The 6,380-nt window shown below is 51.3% G+C and overlaps 1 non-coding gene across 1 annotated transcript; it reads right to left on the reverse strand.

The window, feature by feature from the left end:
* Nucleotides 1-1,931: 1,931 nt before the first annotated feature.
* TRNAS-AGA lies at nucleotides 1,932-2,012 on the reverse strand. The gene has a single exon. It is a non-coding gene; the product is annotated as a tRNA-Ser (tRNA).
* Nucleotides 2,013-6,380: the final 4,368 nt, after the last annotated feature.

The following is a 6,380-nucleotide window of genomic DNA, read 5'->3' on the forward strand; positions in this document are numbered from 1 at the left end:
AGTTATTGTTGATTTGTGGCTACTGCATAGGTAAGTTTGCTCTCTGGAGGCATCCTTCCTGCCTAAGAGGAACAGTTGTGTGAGCCGGCAGAGAGAGAGAGAGAGAAACCAGAAAACTGTGAGCTGGCTCACACTAACTCAGCTTAGAGTTAACATTGGTTTGTTGTCATTGAAACTTTCTTTTTCTGCAGGGGCATGGTGGGGATAAGGGAGGGAGAGCCTGTGATGAATGCGGCTGCCACACCTAGGCTAAGCCTCCTCCTCCACTGAGGCAGGCAGTGATGATGGCTGGTGTCGGTGTACTGCTGCGAGACAGGAGGAGGTTCACTGGACAGATAGACGATACGATACCCCCTCCATCTCACTTTCTGAGGCATTAGTGGGGGGGGTAGGGCTTCTTGTTGTGGTGGTGTTGGTCTCTCACACAGGTTGACAAAGAAGTCTAGGCACATCAGAGATGGACAAGCAACATGACAGGACAAGACCTAGGCTGCTTCCTTGGCAGGGGAATCATGAAGGCACACCTTCTGTGCTAAAGGTCTGACTTCATGATCCCCACTGAGAGGGCGGCGATCACGCCAGGCCACGGTTTTTGGGCAAAGTTAAACAAAGAGGTCTTGGCAGGCAATCAGAGACAGACGTGTGTTGAGGTAAGCTGACATGATGAGCTCTCTGTCTCGTGTCAGCTTACCTCAACACACGTCTGTCTCTGTGAGGTTGCCTCCTTTGACTGATGCATTGGTGGGGGGCAGGGCTTCTTGTTGTGGTGCTGTTGGTCTTTCACACATGTTGACAAAGAAGTCTAGGCACACAGTCAAACTGACAGGAGAAGACAGAGGCTGCCTCCTTGGCCAGGGATCATGGGGACATACCTTCATCTGCGCTAGGAGTGTTCTCATGGTACCTGTGCTAAGTGGGCGGCCGGCAATCTCTCCAGTCCATGGTTTTTGGTCCAAGGTCAACAAAGAGGTCTTGACAGGCAAGAGACGGACATACGTTGAGGTAGGCTGACATGAGACAGAGAGGCTGCCTCCTTTGACAGAAGCCTGAAGTGCCCAGCCTTGCCTATATTGCTACTGTCAGGCACTTCAGGCATCTGACAACGTGGGCTGTGTCACACCAAGCCACGGTTTATCTCGGTAGATATTTATTTATTTTTCGTACTTATACCCCGCCCTCCCCCGTGGGCTCAGGGCGGCTTACAGAGGCAAGAACAACTTGCCATGATAAAACAATAATATACATAACAATTTAAAACATGTGCTACATATTAAAATCTTAAATTAAACATTAAAGATAATGGCTTTTAGAATGTTTTGGTGTTTTCTGGATGGTAACTGACTGACAGGAGGAGGAGGAGGAGGCCGCACGTCGTTTCCTGCATGTAGAATCATGTCTTTCTTTGCTAAGTAGACATGACACTTCATGCACCTGACGAAGTGGTGGGCCGCTTTCACACCAAGCCATGGTTTTGGGGGGCTGGATGCTTGCAGACTGACATCCTGTGCTACTGTGAAGTTCAGACTTCAGATGCAGTGGGCGGCAGTACATCGTGATGGGTTTTCGGGAAATTATTGTTTAGAGTGGGGGGGTGTGGTCCCAATTTCTCCCTCAGCCTGTAGGCTGCTGCTGCAGTCTGCAGAGAATCTCTGGTTTGAACCAAGTTCTGGTTTTGGGCACTGACTGGCAACTTGGCAAAGGTTTTTTGGGGAGGGGCGATTGCTCTGGTTCTGCTGCAGTGCTGGCTGGGCCTGGCTGGCAATGCAAACATGCTCCCTTTCTGCAACCCAAATAACGGAGCAAAGAAATGTCCATGGTTTAGGAAGGGTAGGATTTAAAAGGTGTGAAAAGAGAAGCTTTTTAAAATCAAGGAGATAGGTCTAAAACTAATACAACACAAATAAACGAGGAAGGGAATGAGAATGAAATATCGTGGTCGGCAGGATTCGAACCTGCGTGGGGAGACCCCATGGATTTCTAGTCCACCGCCTTAACCACTCGGCCACGACCACTTGGCCGCACCATGAAAGAGAGAGAGAGAGAGAGAGAAAGCAGAACCAGAGCAATCTGCCCGCCCCCCCAACCTGGCTCACACTAACTCAGCTTAGAGGTAACATTGGTTTACCTTGGGCATGGGCAGGGCTTCTTGTTGTGGTGTGGTGTTGTTGGTCTTTTTCACACAGGTTGACAAAGAAGTCTCTCTGGGCACATTCGGAGACGGACAGGCAAGCTGACAGGAGAAGACAGAGGCTGCTTCCTTGGCAGGGGAATCATGAGGACACACCTGACTGCGCTAAAGGTACGACCTCATGGTTCCCCGCTAAGTGGGCGGCAATCACGCCAGAGACCACGGCTTTTGGGAAAAGTTTAACAAAGAGGTCTTGGCAATCAGAGACAGACGTATGTTGAGGTAAGCTGACATGATGAGACAGAGAGGCTGCCTCCTTTGACAGATGCCTGAAGTGCTTTACCTGTATTGCTGCAGGTGGCAGTCCATGCGTCTGGCAAGGTGGGCCGTGTTACACCAAGCCATGGTTTCTCTCAGTAGATAATAGCTTTTAGAATTTTTTGTAAGTTTCTGGACGTGAACTGACAGGAGGAAGAGGAGGAGGAAGACACAAAGGCCGCACTTCGCTGTTCGCATGTAGGGATCACGTCTTTCTTTGCTAAGTAGACGTGACTCTTCATGCGTCTGACGAAGTGGCCTGCGTTCACACCAAGGCATGGTTTTTGGGCTAATCAAATCATAGCAGGATGTACTACTGTGGTGTCAAAATTCCAGCATCTTGATGCAGTGAGCGGTATCACACTGTGATGGGTTTTGGGCAAATTGTTCAGAGTGGAGGGTTGGTCTCAATCCTTTTTTGGCCTGTGGCCACCTTTGTATTTCCGAAGCGGGCTACTCATCTCTCTTTGAAGTCTCTTCTGGCCATGGAGCAGGCGGGCTGGGTGTGTTTGGGGTGTGTGTGTGCAGTGCACAGGTTCTGCTGGACCAAGTCCGACTCCCAAGTTCCCAACTCCTTTTCAGCCTCTGGGCAGCCCACCTTTGGATTTCCAAAGCAGGCTAGGCAACTAGCGCTTCTGGGCATAGAGGAGGGGCCTCTGGGGTTGTGGGGGAGACGTCTCTGTGTGAATCTCCTGCATTGCAGGGAACGGGGCGGGGGGACCCACAAGCCAGCCGCTGTGTGGCTCGGGATGTTTTCGCCTGCCCCTGCCTGGTGGGGGTGGGGCTATCTTCCTTCCTTAGTTGCTGCCACCCACGCACTGACACACCACCTTCCTAGAGGTATCATGTGGTGGGACCCCTCTGGATGATTCCCCAACCCGGGAATCATCATATTTCAATCTTTGGGTGCCCCCTGGAGAGTTGGCAGCCACTCTAATTTGGGGGCATTTGGGTTCTTCTGGCCTCCCTTTGCCTCTCTTCAGGTGCTGAGTGGGAAATCGCACACTCCTAGCTGATTGCTCATTTGCACAGGCCCTGCCTGCCCTCCCTCCAGTTATATACTGCAGAAATCCTCAGGCTTTTGACCTGAGTCCAGTTGGGTTTGGGCAGTGACTGGCACAGAGGTTGTTGGGGGGGGGGAGATTGCTGTGGTTCTGCAGCTGTGCATGGCTGCCATTTGCAAACATGCTCCCTATGTAGGCTGCTGCCGCTGCAGAGGGAGAGACTGTCTGGTTTGCTTTTGGGGGGTTTTGGGCACTGCCTGGCACATTGGCACACTTGTGGTAGACTGGCTCTGCTGCTGGGCCTGGCTGGCATTGGCAATGTACAAACATGCTCCCTTAGTCTGTGGGCTGCTGCTGCAGTGCAGTGAGTCTGGAGAGATTCTCTGGTTTGAACCAAGTTCTGTTGGTTTTGGGCACTGACTGGCACCTTGGCACAGGTTGTGTGTGGGGGGGGGCAGAGCAGTTCTGCTGCTAGGCCTGGCTGGCAATTTGGCAATGCACAAACATGCTCCGTCAGTCTGGGCTGCCGCTGCACTGCAGTGCAGTCTGGAGAGATTCTCTGGTTTGACCAAGTTCTGATGGTTTTGGGGCACTGACTGGCAACCTGGCACAAGTTGTGGGGGGACAGGATCATTTCCAGATCAGAGACAGAGCGGATGTTTGGAACCCCACCCAGGGGGAAGGGTGTCTTGTAAAGGTTAGCCACAGAGAAATGAGGATCTGGCCCTCATTACAAGGTATAAGTTATGTTGCACCAAAATTTATACCTAATGTCAGGCTGCATCAGCACAGGTGAAATCAGTGAAAGGTCTTACTACCGTAATGAAATCAAAAAAGCAACAAGAAAGACAGGCTGTCTTCACTTAGAGCAAACAGTTAGAACCTAGGGAGGAGTATTAGGTTACAATTGCACAGGCCCTTGGTAAACTATTGCTGATTTATATAAGATGTAAAATCCATACTTTGATCCATGCCGTAAGGATGATATGTTCTTAAATCATAAATGAATCTAGTTTCCTTTTGTAAATAGGATCTGTTCAATGTTCTGTATTTGAAAGGGCTTTTTTTGATGGCAGTATAGAATTATAAACTTCATTTCATTCACATCACACCCACAAAGGAAGCATCCAACTTAGTAATTAGTTTGTCAACAAGGGTACTTAGTGATGCTGAGGTATCAGTTTTGAACAAGGGGTTAAATACTCAAAATCTAATCAAGACCACCATTATGGAAGTTTTTGCTTTAAATATAATTTCAGAATCCTTATTTAAGTTTTTCCAGATTTTTTACCCTAGGATACCAGGGTCTGGTCTATCTAAGTAAGAAGCGCCCTGCTGGATCAGACCAGTGGGGGTCCATCTAGTCCAGCGATCCATCTAGGCCAGTATCCCGTCTCATACAGTGGCCAGTCAGTTCCTCTGGACAGCCAGCACAGGGCACGGTGTCCTTTAAAGGCTGGCCACAGAGAAATGAGGATCTGGCCCCTTCCAGAGTCTTTCTGAGGGCCTCTTATCCCCCCTCCTTTGCCTCAGGCGAGGAGACACCTTGCCCCTGGCCGAGCACACACACATGAGCAGCACAGGAAGCTGCCTTCTACAGAATCAGGCCCTTGGTCCACTGAAGTCAGTCTGGTCCACTCAGACCGGCAGGGGCTCTCCAGGGTCTCAGGCGGAGGTCTTTCCCATCACCTCCTACCTGATCCTTTTAACTGGAGATGCCGGGGATTCAACCTGGGGCCTTCTGCATGCCAAGCGGATGCTCTGCCAGTGAGAAACAGCCCCTCCCCAGGTAGTGCGACAGGCCTCAAAACGGTGTGTTGCTGTTCAATATTTTGATTCATGCCTCAGCCCGATGCACCGTTGGCACCTAGGAAAGAGCCAGTTTGGTGTGGGAGCCAGTTTGGTGCCGTGGTTAAGTGTGCGGACTCCAATCTGGGAGAACCGGGATTGATTCCCCACTCCTCCACTTGTACCTGGCTGGATGACCTTGAGCAAGCCGTACTTCAGATAAGGACTGTTCTTGAAAAAGAGCAGTTTCTGTCAAGAGCTCTCTCAGCCTCACCTACCTCACAGGGTGTCTGTTGTTGGGAGGGGGAGGGAAAGGAAGGGATGGTAGGGGGAAAAGGGAACAGCATTCAGAGGGTCTCTCGCCCAGACACCTTGTGGAAACTGCAGGAGCGAAAGCCCCCTGAGAAAGGAGGAGGGACCCAGGCTGCCCCCCCCTCCACCTCTCCTACCTGGATTGGAGGGGCAGCAGCCGTTTCCACACCTCTGAAGAGACAATGGCTCCACAGCATCTCTTCCGTGCCTGTTCTGGAGAGAAAAGAGGAAGGAAGGGCCTTTGCTGGTTTGTTCCTGGCTTCTCACACACACACCCTTCTGGAGGAGGCTGAAGTTGGTTCCTTATTTGCACTTCCTTATTCACTCCTTATTCGTGCAGTCATTCAGAAACACTAAGGAGAGTTGGAAAGCTCTGAACCCCAAAATAAGGTCTGGACTTTGCCCTGGCAGCACCCTCAGTTGTTGGAAGCTGCCCTGAGCCCTCCTTGCGGGGAAAGGAGCGGGATACAAGTTGAATAAACAAACAAACAAACGGGGAAAGGGGGTGGTGGTGGAAATGACACCGTGTGACACGTTGTGACAGAAGGAGCCTGCAGGGCCTATCCAACCCTGCCCTCCAAGGGGCTCCCACCTCCCTGGAGAGGCTTTTCTCTGTCTCTCTCCGTGAAACCGCCGCCACCACCTGTCCTCTGTAAGGAATTGCCCAATAGGAGGGTCGGAACTCCCCAGTTTCCAAGCTCTGAGGCCTGGCCTCTGTGTCTCCTACTGCCCAGCGTCTGGGGACAGCTTATTGCCGTGCCCCCCCCCCCCCGAGGAACAACCACTTGCCAACTGACTGCCTTCCCCCTGGTTGCTGAGGTCTGAACTGG

The sequence above is a fragment of the Gekko japonicus genome, unplaced genomic scaffold, assembly GCF_001447785.1.
Source record: "Gekko japonicus isolate JY-2015 unplaced genomic scaffold, Gekko_japonicus_V1.1 scaffold6796, whole genome shotgun sequence".
NCBI classification, from domain to species: Eukaryota; Metazoa; Chordata; class Lepidosauria; order Squamata; family Gekkonidae; genus Gekko; species Gekko japonicus.